This window comes from Macaca nemestrina, chromosome 7 (genome assembly GCF_043159975.1).
Source record: "Macaca nemestrina isolate mMacNem1 chromosome 7, mMacNem.hap1, whole genome shotgun sequence".
Lineage (NCBI taxonomy): Eukaryota > Metazoa > Chordata > Mammalia > Primates > Cercopithecidae > Macaca > Macaca nemestrina.
Window position 1 is genome coordinate 24924830 of NC_092131.1, and position 17091 is coordinate 24941920.

Consider the following 17091-nt stretch of genomic DNA (forward strand, 5'->3'; position numbering starts at 1 on the left):
AGCTCGAGGACCAAGATAATCTGCCTTACATTTCAAAATGTAAACCGGAAAGAGTCTTGGAGTCTTAAAGCATAGTCTGATCTCAGATTTTTTATTTTTTATGTTAATCACTCAACTATTTTAGATTTAAAAATCTAAAAGAATAAAATAAAATAACCAAAAATTATTATATATATAAAAAAGATTGAATGATTAACACAAAAATCTATTATATGTGTCTACATATATAATAATATATACATATGTGCATATCTACATTTGCAGCAGAGAGCAACCATTACAACTGCAAGAGAGATTTTTCTTCAAGATTACAAGAGAGAACACACGTAGTGATAATCCTGAAAACTTTTCAAAAGCTGGTAGCAAAACTGCAACATCCAGTCAGAATGGATTCTAGTCATCTGCCCTGGGTGTGCATGAAAATCACTTTTTTAAAATATAACATTCTATTTTTAGTCATTATTTGTTACCACGAAGGAAATACGTGGCATGTTGTCAAATAAATGACTGGTTATGTTTCTAGACTTGTTTTTCTCTACATTAATAGCGCTGAATGGCCACACCTTGGATTCATACATAAGCTCTTTACCTATTTTATGATCCCCCAACTTGGTGTCTGCCTGCCAGTAAGGATTCTTTTCTTCTGTAGCTTCATCTGCTTCTAGCAGTATTCCCAGCCATTGTGCTATGGTATCTTCTCCTTTGTGTAACTGGGACACTAAGAGACAGTGCTGGATACAATTGTGTGGATAGTTTTGTGTTAATTATCTAAAGAGGTAACATCAACATAAAGACATGTGGCTTCTATTTTGGCTGCACAGCGTCTGTTTCTCCTTTCATCCAGGACCTTGGCTCTTTTGTATATAGTCGGTATTTATCTTTTGTATACGTGAAGTGTAATTGAAAACTATAAGACACTTAAAGTATATGTTCTTTCCTAATCTAAATATAGCCTATAAAATTGCATCTATACCCTGCTTGTATTTTCTCAGCACATTGTTTTCTTAGAAGTAATTCCAAAATAAAGTTCAGACTAGCTCATGTATAATTATCTTAAAGGTCTGAGTATGTGAAATTCTAGCTAATGATATTTAACATAATTAGAGAAGCAAATTAGAAGAATATTAAAGCCTTCATATTTCAGAATTCATAGATTTCTAGGTAATTACAAAACAACATTGTTACTAATGAGATATTTTTCACAAAATTCTAAGAGAAATAAGCAATATTTTTCCTGTAAGAAATAATTTGGGAAATTTTAATTTAAAAAATGGCTTTTTGTGTCTATAACTGTTTTGTCTCAGGAAATTAGATTGAGGTTTTTGAAACTTAAGACAAATGTTTATACCAAAGCCACATTTCTTTTGTTCAGAATAAAAATAAAAGATTTTAATTATTCTAAAAGTACAGATAATTTGGATGGTGATTATATGGTTTTGAAAGAAAATGAAATACATCCACTACATTTAGTTAAACAATAAATTCTAAAGTAAAAATCCTGCTATGGATTTAACATAAGTCAAGTGGAAAAGAAAGTGAAATATAAACTCTTAATCCTATCCACAAAAAGTTTACAATCTGTTTTGAAGAACAAGGTACACCAATTAAACACTAGGTTATAAATAAGAGCATAATGATATAGCCAAGAACACAAGAATAAAAATGCCTAACAATATTTTTAGTATTAAACTACTGATATTCAGGAAATTTTCTTTGGACAGTATACTACACATATGATATTTTTAGAGAGTTAGATACCCTAATACTACTGAGTACTATTTGTAGAAATCTCAGTATCTACATGGGGCACATAAGGAGAGGCAAATACAACTATCACACAGCCAATGTTTAGAGTGCCTACTTAGTGTAAGGTATTGTTGGTGCTAAAAAAAACTGTGTGACACAGCCTTTATCGTCTTGAGGTGAAGACATAGTAAACACATGTTACAGAACCTTCACATTGGGACTTTGGAGTTTATGACTCTTTGACAGTACAGGGACAGGGCATAAAACCCATTTGGTTAGGTTTAGAAAGAACAACACATTCACGTTGGGACTTCGGATTTTATGATGCTTTAAGATTACAGGAATAGAGTGTAAAACTCATTTAATTAGGTTTAGAAAGCCTTCTTAGAAGAGGTCAGAGTTTTCCAGGACAGATAGCCATCAGTCCAATAAAGGAGGATTTGGGATATGGAGGTTATACCATGCAGACGGAACAGAATGTGCAAAGCTTTAGAGAAATCATCATTTGTTACAAACAGTACCTCACTGGAACAACTTGTGTGCTTCTCTGTGGGTATGATTACACACCTTAGATGCTAAAGGGAAAAGAGTAAGATATGCCATTATCATTCTATGACATCAAAAAATAATCTGCTTTTTTTCAAAGGCTTTTTTTATGACAAATTCTAGGAAAATATTTGTGCAGTGAACAATGACTAGTAAACTAACTCTACCCATCACAGTTGGGCTTTGGACCCCAGTCTCAATATAGATCCCTTCTCATGTAGTTTGACTATTGAGAAGGAAGCGTTTTGCCTAATTGAAAGATGGCTTGTTATGTAGAATCAAAGGCAGCAGCCTATTTTCTGCTTTTCCTTTGTGTCCCCATGGCAAGTTTGATTCCCCAGAAAATCAACTCTTACATAGAGATTGGAAAGAGCACTGGAGCTAGGATGGCATTGAACAGTTGTCTCTACTGATGTGAGGGAGCTGGGCCTTCACTGAATATCAACCAGTTATTGGAGGAGCCTGACTTCAGCATGGGAGCACAACTTTGGGCACAGTGACTCACTTTAGTTCAAATAATTCTCACAGGGAGATGTAGATACAAGCTGTTAGTTACTAAGATTTCCGGCAACTGGGGGAATGAGTGTTTCAGTCCCAAAAGGAAATTTTGAGGGGTGTACAACTGTGTTCTCATCATTTAGCTTCTACTTATAAGTGAGAACATGTGGTATTTGGTTTTCTGTTCCTGTGTTAGTTTCCAAAGGATAATGGCCGCCAGCTTCACCCAAGTTCCTGCAGAGGACATGATCTCTTTCTTTTTTATGGCTGCATAGTATTCCATAGTGTATAAGTACCACGTTTTATTTATCCAATCTATGGTTGAAGGGCATTTAGGTTGATTCCATGTCTTTACTCTTATGAGTAGTGATGCAATGAACATATGTGTTCATATGTATTTATGGTAGAATGACTCATATTTATTTCAGTATATACCAGGGATGGAATTGCTGGGTCAAATGATAGCTATGTTTTCAGGTCTTTGAGAAATTGCAACACTGCTTTCCACAATGGTTGAACTAATTTACTGTCTTGCCAACAGTGTATAAGCATTCCTTATTCTCTGCAACCTCACCAGCACCTGTTATTTTTTGACTTTTAAACAATAGCCATTCTGACTTGTGTGAGATGGTTATCTCATTGTGGTTTTGCTTTGCATTTCTCTAATGATCAGTGACGTTGATCATTTGTTTCATGTGCTTGTTGGCTGCATTTATGTCTTCTTTTGAAAAGTGTCTGTTCATGTCATTTGCCTATTTTTTAATGGGGTTGTTTTTTTCTTGTAAATTTCATTAAGTTCTTTATGGGTGCTAGATATTAGACCTTTGTCAGATGCATAGTTTGCAAACATTTTCTCCCCTTCTGGAGGTTGTCTGTTTATTCTGTTGATGGTACATTTTGCTGTGCAGAAGCTCTTTATTTAAATTAGATCCCATTTGTCAATTTTTGCTTCTGTTCTAATGGCTTTTGGCATCTTTGTCATGAAATCTTTGCCCATTCTTATATCCAGAATGGTATTGCTTAGGTGTCTTCCAAAGTTTTTATAGTTTTGCATTTTACATTTAAGTTTTTAATCCATCTTGAGTTGATTTCCGCTTATGGCATAAGAAAGGGGTCCAGTTTCAATCTTCTGCATATGGCTAGCTAGTTCTTCCAGCACCATTTATTGAATAGAGAGTCATTTACCCTTTGCTTGTTTTTGTTGACTTTGCCAAAGATTATATAGTTGTAGGTGTGTGACCTTATTTCTGGGCTCTCTATTCTGTTCCATTGGTCTATGTGTCTGTTTTTGTACCAGCACCATGCTCTTTTTGTTACTGTAGCCATGTAGTATAGTGTGAAATCAGGTAGCATGATGCCTACAGGTTTGCTCTTTTTGCTTAGGATTGCCTTCGCTATTTGGAATCTTTTTTGGTTCCATATGTATTTCTAAATAGCTTTTTTCAAGTTCTGTGAAGAATGTCATTGGTAGTTTGATAGGAATAGCTTTCAATCTATAAATTGCTTTGAAAACTATGGCCATTTTAACAGTATTAATTTGGAATATTTTTCAATTTGTGTCATCTCTGATTTCTTTAAGTAGTGTTTTGTAATTCTCCTTGTGGAGGTCTTTTGCCTCCCTGGTTGGCTGTATTTCTAGGTATTTTATTCTTTTTGTGGCAATTGTGCATGGGATTGTGTTCCTCTCCTGTTCCGGTTGTTACTGTATAGGAATGCTAGTGATTTCTCTACATTGATTTTGTATCCTGAAACTGTACTGAATTTGTTTATCAGTTTAAAGAGCTTTTAGGCTGAGGCTATGGAGTTTTCTAGATATAGAATCAGGTCATCTGCAAACAGGGATAGTTTGACTTCCTATCTTCCTATTTGGATGCCCTTTATTTATTTCTCTTGCCTGATTGTTCTGTTCAGCAAATAATTAAATAAAGGCAGAAATCAAGAAGTTATTTGAAACTAATGAGAACAAAAATAGGGAACATACCGGAATCTCTGATATGTATCTTAGATATGTACCTAAGGCGGTGTTAAGAGGAAAATTTATAGCATTAAATGCCCACATCAAAATATTTAAAAGATCTAAATCTAATAACCTAACCTCACAACTAAAAGAACTAGAGAACCCAGAGCAAACCAACCCCAAAGGCAGAAGATAAGAAATAATCAAAATCAGAGATCAATTGAAGGAAATTAAAACCAAAACAAACATTCAAAAGATAAAAAATTTCAGGAATTGTGTATTTTAAAAAATTTAATAGATTTCTAGCTAGATGAATAAAAAGGAAAGGAGAGAGCATCCAAATAAACACAATTAGAAACAACAAATTCAAACACAATTAGAAATGATCACTGACACCACAGAAATACAAATTACCATCAGAGAATATGAACAGTTCTTATGCACATAAATCAGAAAATCTAGAAGAAATGGATACATTACTGGACACAAACTCCCGCCGAAGACTGAGCCAAGAAAAAACTGAGTCCTGGAACAGACTGTAATGAACTCCAAAATTGAATCAGTAATCAATAGCCTACCAACCAAAAAATGCCTAGGACCAGAGGATTCACAACAGAATTCTTCCAGATATACAAAGAAGAGCTGTTCCTATTTCTACTGAAACTATTCCAAAAAATTGAAGAAGAGAACTATTTTCTAACTCATTCCATGAGGACAGCATCATCTTGACATCAAAATCTGGCAGAGACACAACAAAAAAAGAGAACTTCAGGCCGATGTCTCTGGTGAATATCAATGCAAAAATCTTCAAGAAAATATTCGCAAACTGAATCAAGTAGCGCATCAAAAAGCTTATCCACCATTATCAAGTAGACATTTGGCTTCATTTGATCAGTAATAAGTATTAAGTTTTTACTATGTGTCACATAATCTAAAAGATGGTTCTGATGCAATGGTGAGCTTAACACACATAGTCCCTACCCTTTAGGAGCATATAGTCTAATGAAGGAGATGAGCAAATAAACAAACTATTACTGTATACAGATAGAAAAGAAAATAGATAAATAAATGAATACTGAAAATATTCTTGTGGTATGCCTACAACATAGTGGAAATCAGGAATGACTGGCATGAGTATTATGCTTGAGCTAAACTGTATTTGTAATTCCTTATCTACCTCTGTTAAATTTGTTGCTTGGTTTAACCTTGATGATATTTAAGTGTTTCATTTACCTGTTTAAAACCATTGTTGCTATTTCTTTCAGGAAGAATGAGGAGATGATTCATGCAAAAGAGGGGGATTGACTTGAATTAATCCTAGAGATAAACCTAGTATTTGGAGACATGACATTCTTATCTGTCAAACTGATGAAGCTTTTAAACAATGATCCACTATGTTCAGTGAAAACATCCATGATCTACAATGAAAACAACTTAGTTCTGTCATCTGCTGTCTGAATAAGAATGGGCAATGTATTAATCTTTCTGAGATATTATTCAGTTATATTAACATGAGAATTATTACGTGTTCGTTATAGAACTATAAAGATAAAACAGATCAAGTTTTTACCAAATATTTGTAGAAAATTAATGTGCATCAGCCTCATGAATCTGAGAATAAAAATGAAGTCATCACGTCAAATGCCACAAGCTTTCAAATGTTCATGAGGAGGAAATCTTACCCAACTTTTTGAGAAGTCGAGACTTATCTTACATTTGCTCATGGCCAGTTTCATTGGCACATGTTTTTTCTTCTGATGACATGGTTCATTGCTGATCTCCATGGAAACACTATTTGCCTTCTTGTCTTGAGGGTCAATTCCCAGTGCCACCCAAATTGCAATACCAACCCTTTAAATGCTACAGGATTATTTTCCATGTTCCCTGTGATGCTGAAACTTATACATAAATGAACACAATTACCCTTTTCAATGGTCAATGGCTTGTATCATTCACCTGTGTCTCAAAGCAATAATGCTGAATCTCTGAGTTGTAAATAGATTCCAGAGAATAATGACACCTTAAATTTCTTCCAGAAGTGTCTTTATTTCTATGAAGAATGAAGTCTATTTCCTATAGTTGGTCTAGAAAATGACATTCATACTGTACTAGACATTAGTATTTTGACTCTGCCCTTTCTCCCTAGGCAGTCTCATACAGTTTTTACTTAGTACGTCATAGGCAACTTCTTCATGTAGAAAAACACCTTGAGTTCCAAAACCTGGTAGAATCCACTTAGTCTCTTTCTACATTCCCTGCTATACTAATAACCTCTACAAAGCAACAAAAATACTTTATAATTTAAAGTAAGATAATGTGAAGTATCCACTCTGTACCCTATAAATATGTGCAATATTACATGTCAACTAAAAATAAAAAGGAAGAAGAAAGAACTAAGATGATAGATATTTTAATTTGCTTCACTATTAAAACCATTTCACCATCTATATGTATATATCCCATAATATCATGGGTAAATGTTTTTTTTAATTTATGATACAAATTTATTCTATAAAAAGTTATTTTAAAATAAATTGAGATAATATATCGTTTGAACACAGCTTACCTACAGGCTAATGTATTTTTATCAGTTTGAAGATAAAATGATAATTGCTTCTTATGGAGTATTATTCAGAAATTGATGTCATTTGTAATTTTAGTTTATGAATCTGTTTTAACATTTTGGAACATTGACTACAAAAACTCTGTTATTAACCTAAGATCATTTTATACAGTATGGTTTTCTTAGAAGCAAATTAGTTTATTTCTAAGTATCAGAAACTGAGAGCTTTAGAGATGAGTTTATCATGATTTAAGAGAATATAGATATGTCCTTTGTTTTTTATTTATTTATTTTTTTCTTGAGATAGAGTTTCACTCTTGTTGCCCAGTTTGGAGTGCAATGGCAGGATCTCGGCTCACTGCAACCTCCGCCTCCTGGGTTCAAGTGATTCCCAGCCTCCTGAGTAGGTGGGATTACAGGCGTGCACCACCACACCTGGCTAATTTTTTTGCATTTTTAGTAGAGATCGGGTTTCACCATGTTGGCCAGGCTGGTCTTGAACTCCTGACCTCAGGTGATCCACCCACCTGGGCCTCCCAAAGTGCTAGGATTACAGGCATGAGCCACCAGGTATGGCCAAATAGGTGACTTTCTAAAAGAAAGAATAAAAGAAAAGAAAAAGATTCAGAAACTTGCTTACGTACACTTGGGAAGTAAGGATGGGCAGAGATCCATGCAGCCTAACAAAGAGTTTTTGATTACATCTTGGGCAGGAAAGTTTTCCTTGATCATACTTGGCAGCCAAGTTTAATTTTGCTATTTGACTACGATTAGTGAAACATGTATTTCTCTAACTACAGTTGTCAATTACTCATTGAGTAAGAGACAGAATGTATTAGATTCTGATGCTGGATTTCAAAATCAGAAGAAACTTCCTTCCCCAAGTGGGTGCAATTATTGCATAGTTCAAATGTTCTTCAATCATTATTAGCATAGAAAGAAAAGGTTAAATTAAATAATTCCTGATTGTAAAATATAGTGCATCTCATTGAAGGAAATTTGTTTGGAAATAATAAAAGGCTATGTAGAAACTAAAAAGCCTCTAATTATGAGAAAAGGAATAGCAAGTCTTACAGCAGAATAACTTATTAGACAAAGCAAGTGTTTTGAGGGGACTGAAAAGAAGCTCCTTTCTTTCATAAATTAGGGATGAACTAAATAAAAGAATGAGGACTTCTAAAATAATATATTCACTCTACTTTTCCTGCAGATAGCTTGGGACCAGCCATTAGGAAAGGGCTGGCAAAAAAGTGAATATCTCAAGGAAAGACTTTTTAAGTACGTAGCATGAGAAAAGTTCTTCTTTCTGGAGATCATCAGGAAATAGGTTGCTTTAGGGATGTCTGCTTAATAAAACTACTAATTCGCCAGTATAAAAATAATACACCAACTTTCCGTAATTTTTGGAAAACATTCTCACCTACACATAAAATAACAATAACCATACAAAAATGTCCCTACCCAGAGAAAACCATTTTAATCATTGAAATGTGTTTCTATCCAGGCTTTTCTTTATACAGGCATTTGACATCATACCAAATTTATATAGTTCAGTTTCCTGCTTAGAATTTTAGCCTGCGTGTTTCCCTATCGTTAAAAAAATGACTATACATCATTTCAAAGGATGCAATTATTTTGTTATCTGTCTTGCCAAAATTAACCATTCTGCTTTTGCACATTTAGTTTGCATTTGATGTTTGATGTTAGAAATAATGGTGACATATATGTGCTTCATTCTGAGAGTATTGTTCCTAAAATATTTTCGAAAATTTTTTTTGAAAATGTAGTAGAGAGGTGATGTGAAGAAAGAAAATCAATTTGGGGAGCCTACACAATATGCCAGAATTATTCCAGATTCTTTATCACTGTCATAGGCTTTCAATCTGTACCTAATTTGTGTCTATCACTGAGATTCAAAAGTATGTGCCTATGAGTCTTCTGGCAACAAAACCTTACCTGTTAGGCAATTTACAAGAAAGACTAAGGAAACTACAACAAGATTACTCAGTCTTGGGAACTCCTGGAAAGCACAAATGATGCTGAATAAGGCTTGGTGTTTGTTGGTCAAATTTGTATCTTGCCTCAGCTCCACAGTCTATGGAAAGGAGAAGAAAGTAAACACAAGCAAAGTATTGCTTATCTAAAATTATGCACAGAGATGGAAAATAGTTCTAAATGTTTGAATATAAAAGAGAAGAGAAAAAATTGCCCAGCTTATGAGCAAATTCCAAGCACTAGCTCTTAATGATCTTCAGTGCAGAAATGTTGAGCAAAAGGTAGCAGTCCCCACTGGAAGCAGAATACCAGTGGAAGCCTCTGTGTTGTCCCGCTGGGACCGGGTCATTAATGCTCCCCAACATTTGCTGGGCATGGCTGCCACTTCTGAAGCAAAAATGACAGCCAAGCCCAACAAATTGGAGGTGTCCAATGGTTGCAAGAGATACTTACCAGATGTGGCATTACAGTGTCCCTGCATCTGACACAGGGGAATTAGGAGTCAGATATTTTAAGCACAGTGGAAAGACCACCTGAAAATTAATAGAAATTATTGGAGAGGAACAGAGATAGGAATCTGCTAGAGGCTGGATTTCTGCTTATTGGAGGAGGGGAGAGGAAGAGGGTAAAAACAGAGAGACATACACCATGTATAAACTCATTTAAGCCTATTGAATACTGTATTTGCTAAGCTGAGAAGGTTAAACAACTGCCTAAATTAACTAAAGGAGAGGATATGTGTGAGTTCACAGGCAAAGGAAGCTGCATTTTGAGAAACTTGTATTAAACAGTCCCACTAGTTAAATAACATGAATGTTATTAGAGCAGGAGGAGCTGCCCTTGGGTCCAATATAATGATAAATTCCTGTGGTAGTCCCAAGATATATAGAGATATTCAGTTTCAAACTGTAATTCCTGAGATGATGCTACAGTGGTGAAAGTTAGACATATTCGATGATGGATTTTTATAGCTCCTCCAAGCTATCATGGCCCCTTTGGGTTGGCTTATTATGCATGGAGGCAGGAAATGACAGAAGACACTCTCAAGGCAGTGCTCTCCCTCAATTGCTATTACACAAGCTTATTCTTAAATGCATTCATTCAAGAAAATGAGCTCCAATGTTTCCTTCCTTGCAGCTATGAAACTAGAACAAATGTCCTGTATGGATTGATCAACATTTAGTTAATTTTCACTGCCTCTGTCCATGTCAGGTCAGCCATAACCTACATACAATTCTCTAGCCAGTTAAAGGCTCAAAAATCTATTTCATTTTTAAGTAAAGTTCATCTTGTCAGAATTTACTTTTTACGTTTCATTAACACCCACAAAATTCCATCTCAATTAGTCCCACAAGGGAGCATGAGCCAAATAAGTGGTTTTCAAACATTTTTTGCAGAACTATGCATTCCCTAGTACATTTTTAGATTGGCATAGATTATTATTAATAAACTATGTAATTTATCATCAATCATACATGTATGTATAATTAATATACAGTTGACCTTTGAACAACATGTGTTTCAGCTGCACGGGTTCCCTTAGAGACAGACTTTTTTTCACCTCTGCCACCCCTAAGACATCATCACTGACCCCTTCTCTTCCTCCTTCTCAGCCTCCTCGATGTGAAGGTGACAAGGAGGAAGACCATTATGATGATCCACTCCACTTAATGAGTAGTAATTATGTTTTCTCTTCCTTGTAATTGTCTTAATAACATTTTTATTTTTCTAGCTTACTTTATTGTAAGAATACAGTATATATTGCATATAACATAGAAAATATGTAACCAACTGCTTATGTTATCCATAAGGCTTCCAGTAAACAATAGGCTATTGGTAGTTAAGTTTTGGGGAGACAAAGGTTATACAATTTTTGCATGGTGGTTGGTGTCCCTAACCCCTGTGATGTTCAGGGTCAATTATACATCTTCACCAAAACTTAAAGGGGCTTAAATAGTTAATTAAATTTACAAAGAATGTCAATCACAACCTAATTCCAACAGCAAGTCAGCCATCATTGTTGAAACAGCCAGATCAGAGTTGCTGCAGGAAATAAGAACTATGGTTTTATTTTCCAGTTCAAACAAATGAGTTAATGCAATTCTATTTGACAATCATCTTACATTTAAATGTGAAAAATAGAGAGATAGACAGAAGAGAGAAAACTAGGCATAATCTTGCCATGAATATGTTCATTGTGTAAGACAATTTACTATTTCTTATGGAATCTCTCCTTGCTTTGCTTTCAGAGAATCTCACTCATGAGCACTGCGTTCTTCAACAGCATTTTTTTTTTTTCTTTTTTGGCATTCAGTGTTTTACACTTTAAGTCAATGCACTGTGAGTGAGAGAATGGCTGCCCTTTGTAAAATGAGAGAACAGGTGAGAAGGGAGAGAGAGTGAAGTGCCAATGACGCTCTCTGGAAGACACGTTTTTAGGAGAGAGTACACCTGCAAGCTGAGGATCTGGGAAGCGATTTTCTGAAAACCAACTGCTTGGAAATACTCCATGTCCTTCAGTGGCATATTTCCCATGTATTAATCTATGTCTACTTTTTCTGGAATCCAGTGTTTTGCAGTGAATTTAGTCATAGTTTTTGGATAAAACTGAATAGGTTTCTTATAGCTCAGGGGCTGAGCGTAACTTTGTTCTTGATTTGCTTCACTCTTAATGGTTGCAAACATACAAATCCTCTTTATCTTGTCTTTTTATCCCAATGTCTTCCCATATTCACTGAGTTAGTGTATTTTATTAAATTTATAACTATTTTTGATTAAACTATTACTTAAAAGTGGACATATATATTGCAAGGTGAGTTTCAATTATGTGTGCACTCACGTCAGAATTGTGTTCCTTATTTTAGTGATTATAACCCCTGCTCTTAGTTAGAAGCCTCCAGGACATTTTTTTCATTTTAAAAAAAAAATTGCTTGTACCTGGACCTTATCTCCAGAATATTTTATTCAACTTATATGATATGAGGACCAGTCATGGGCATTGTTAAAAAAAAAAAATCAGTAAAAATGTGATTCTAATATGCAGTCCATGTTCAAAAGTGCTCTGGTAATGAAAAATCCTAGAATAGAGAGAGGGGGGGAAAAAGACCAAACACAGCAAGTTTTATTATGAGTAAGAGGTCTCTGAGTTACCACGTACATCAAACCATCGTATTTGTGTTTGTCCAAGCCTACAGATTGAGTAATCATTTCAAGAATCACTTGAAAATTGGATTAACCCCGTATATTCATTATTGCAACAACCAAAGATTACTCTCTCAAGCTCCTGAGCTTATTTAAAAGTCTATTCTAAATCAGATTGACTAAGGTTACAAGGGAAGGCCTAAGAAATAAAGCAATGTTACAGGTGTGTAAAGAAACTTTGATGTACTTTTTGTTGTTCAGTAGTTTTACGTTTACCGACAGAAAACATTTTTGAATAACTAAAAGTGGCTAGGAAGATGAGGCATCTAGATCTTTTTAAATATTCACAATTCTAGAAATTATTGCAGCAGCCTCATAGCTATCCCTCCTTAAATTCTTTCTGATAAAGAGCTTAAAGCACAATACAACCTATACCCTCCTAGTAAATTGATTTTTACTCAAGTGGCTTCTCCTGGATACAAATTAGCATGAATAAACCCCTAATGCATATTCTTCAGAGGAAATGCTAATTATTCTCACTGGGCAAAGTTTAAAGATATCAAAATGGAGGCATTTTTAAAAAATCAGTCTACCTCATTCAGAAAGGAAGTAAGTGTGAAGGTAAAGAGCTTAAGGGGTAATGAAGGTTAATTGCCAATTATACAGAAAAATTATGCAAAAGCAAGAATAAAAACCACTTCCAAGAACTATTGCCCTTTCTTTTATTTGTGTTACAGTACTATTTTTTCCCCCTCTCTCTTAGCATTGTTCTAAATTAGTTTGGTCTCTATCACTTTTATTTAGATGTAGAATATTCCTAAGAATATAAAACAGTAATAGTGACTATGATGCATGAATTAGATCAAAAGAAATGTCTCAAAGAGAAGGAGGGCAAACTAAAAAGGGGGTTCTCATTTTGCTGAACTCTTCTGAGTAACATCAGAACAACTGAGAAGTTAAAGTAGTCCATCTTCCTTGTGTGTGAATGCTATTCCGGCTATTTTGAAATGAAACATTTAAAACAGCTGTTTTGAATTAAGGCAACGTTAAAACTATCAGGTTTCATTCCAGTCACTTGCCCTATACTACCAGCACAGGACACATTAGAAGTTCACATCATGTATATGATCCAATTTGTCCTTCCATCCTTTAAAATGTCAACAAAGTTGCATTCATTTGTGCTCCAGTTGGACATCCATTGAGAATCAGGTTAAATAAATATTTGTTTCTGTAAACCCATCAAAATCTATAGACGTCTAGTTCTCATACTCTAGTCGTTCTGAACAAATTAAACTAAACATCAGCCAACTAGTGGAGCATCCTGGGATCTATACCCAATCAAAAAGATTGTGAGTTCAGACCCAAATGCGTTTTCAGACAGCAATAGCAGGTTGAGGCTGGGTTTGAAAAATTACAGTGACTTAGAGAAGCCATACAAATATTGACTAGCTTTCATGTTGTGGGGAAAATAGGGTACTGACAAGTCACTTGAAATCATCAAGAAATGATTGGTGATTTCAAAATGATTACCTTTCCCAGTACCTTAAAGTCTAAAATCTTGGCAAAATTAGATGTTTCAATGCATGTTGACCACACATAACCCAGATGCTTTCTTGTGGTTATCTTTAGCATCCACATATTACTGTATGGTTTATATTCATTCATTCAATTATTCTCTTTTTCTTTCTTCAACAAATAATGATTGGATCTTTTACAAGGTGATGGTGTTGCAGAGAAAGACTGAACTTGAACGTGCCCCTATTTTTCATTAATTCACGGGGTGCTAACTAATTGTTGTAGACAGAATTTTAAAATGTATATGATTATACACCCTGTACAATCCTCTCTCTTGATGTAGGCTGGACCCGTGAATATAATGGGAAATCACCCCCATAACTATGATAAAGTCCTTTAATGAACTATGAGTTAATCAACGGGGAGTTAATCATGGGTGGGCCTGACCTAGTTATTTGAGTCCTTAAAGACGACAAGAAGCAGCAGCAAACACTTTTCTGCTTGTCTTTAAGCAACAACCTACCATGTTGTGAGAGGAGGTCACCTGAGGCTGAACTCTAAAACTGAGAAAAGTCTTTGACCAAGAACCAGCAAGAAAATGGAACCTCAGCCATGTAATGGCATGGAAATACATTCTGCCAAAAACCTATGAGCTGGAAGAGGACACTAAGCCTTAGATGAGATGGTAGCCACAGTTAATGCCTTGATTTCAGTATTGTGGGATGCTGAATAGAGGACTCAGCTAATCTATATTAATATAACTGGACTCCTGACGCACACAAGCTGGAAACCGATAAATTTGTAGAGGTCTAAGCCTAATTGTTAAGTTATTTGCTACATAGAAATAGATAGTTAATATACAGACAAATAAACAAAATATATGTAATAAGATGTTTAAGGTAGTGTGAGAGGGGCATGTGAAAAATAAGGTGGGCACAAAGGAAGCGTCATAAAATCTTGATAGGATGAGGCAGCTTCATGAAGAGGTGACTGTAGGTTGATAGATGACATTTAGTTTTGTCTGAAGTACGTATTTGCTAAGTGTCTGTTATCTGGTTAAATCCAGATATTGGAAAGAGAAACATAAAAGAACCACGTCCCCAGGTCTTGAGCAATTAAGATACTGACACTGTGGAAAGTAGGGTAGTGCATGAAACAGGGGGCAGCCCAGAGCAAAGCCAGGCCAGTAACAGCTAAGACGTTTTGGGAGCTCATTACGTAATGATCGCTATTCTAAATGTTTGAGATATATAAATATATTAACATATTCTTATGCAACATAATGACAGGATTACTATTGTTATCCCCATTTTAGTGATGAGAAAACTGAGGTATAGATAGGTTAATAAAGTTATCCAAGGTCATTCATCGAGCCATTAATTGGCACGATTGTGAAGTGATTCTAGGTAGTCTGACTGTAGATATTCTGTTTATAATCACAGTGCTATAGTAAGAATATAGAGTGGCACAATATAGCTTACCATATTCTGGGAAGCAATTTTTGCTTTGGATTTTCTATTGTCAACTGGATAAAGAATACTGACCAGTTCTGTTACCCTCTTAGTTAATGTGTCATTGATATATCTGCCTTAAACTAGCAAGTGACAGTGAAAAATATGTGGGATTAAAAAATGCAATTGTATCCTTGGACTCTGGTGGTTGTATTATTAATATAGGATTTATTGAATAAGAAAGAAGTGTGGGTTAGAGCTCGGAGAATTAAGAAAAGGATTACATAACCAAAGATGTATAATCTCAAATATTTAATAGTATTCCTTTTAATGTTTTTACCTAAATATGTTACTTAGGTAAAATATATTATTTTGGTTTTACCTAAATATTAAGCAGTGCAATTTAATGTTGTAGTGTCTTTTGCATGCAATAAAATATATTTGTGATAAAATCCAGAGTTCCAAATCTCTCATTACAAAAGTCATTTGAACTTTTCAAGGACCAGAGTAATGTAGGATTAACACACAATTGTCCCCCATCACATTCTGGATTAAAAAGCATAATTTTATCTGAAATAAGAATTATACAAAGTAAGGTTTATAATTAGATTCTGTGATCCTATTCTATGGCTTCAATTTTATGATGTGTATTAATCTTGCATGGGAGTTTGCATTCTAATAGGAAATAGGGTACATTTCTTAATGTTCAAAGACCAAGTGGAATTGGTGATCATGTATGCATAGATGTTTTTACAGGAAATCATCATTCAATAATCTTTTAGTCAAAATGCCTTTAGTTAATAAAGGGGAAAAACATTTCCACCTCATGAGTGAGATCCTTTTTGCACTTTTTTGCAGATTTCACTCCCCTATTAAGTTATTGCAAACATTCTTTCTGATTCACAGATTCAACTGAAGTTCTTTACACTCAGATGTGAACAAATATTTTATGTTAGTAGTTCTCATCTATGAAGTTAGAAATTGGAATGCCTGTGTTTGTCATTTTTGTTTTGTTTTATTTTATTGAAGGAGAGGGCAGAAAATTTTGCTTCTACACATGAACTGAAATAGAGAAATTGTCCTTTTCTACTGTCATTACCATGTTTTCCTCAAAGTTCAGGCCCTATTTCTAATACCTCAATTGTAATTCCGTTATCTTGGAAATGTGGTTTTATGATTTCTGATACTATAACGAAGAGAATAATCCGAATGGGAGATAGTAAAGGTGTGTTCTTGACTCTGTCTTAAAGAGACAATCCTGCTATGTTAAAAACATTGAGTGACATTATTGTTGTATTACAGGACATATTTCTGGAGAAGTAACATGTTTCTTCAGGACTTTAAACACATTTATTCAGAAAGTAAACATGCTATTTAAAATATTCCTTTAGATTTTATAAACTTATAATTTATTCATTAAGAAATATATACACACCATTAAGAGGTTATTTCCAGGCAATAATCTGATTTTTTTTGTATTTTATTCTACCTGAAGATGCTCTCTACAGCATCAATAGCAGAAATAGACATATAACGTGATAAATTTCCTTTGCTTGATTCCTGTTCTCTAAGAATAAAAACTGTGGTTGTATTGTTAAAACATTAAAAATTATATTTCTTCATGACTCAATGTCCTATATTTCCTTATGCAATGTGACCATGGCAAGAGTTTATGTGGC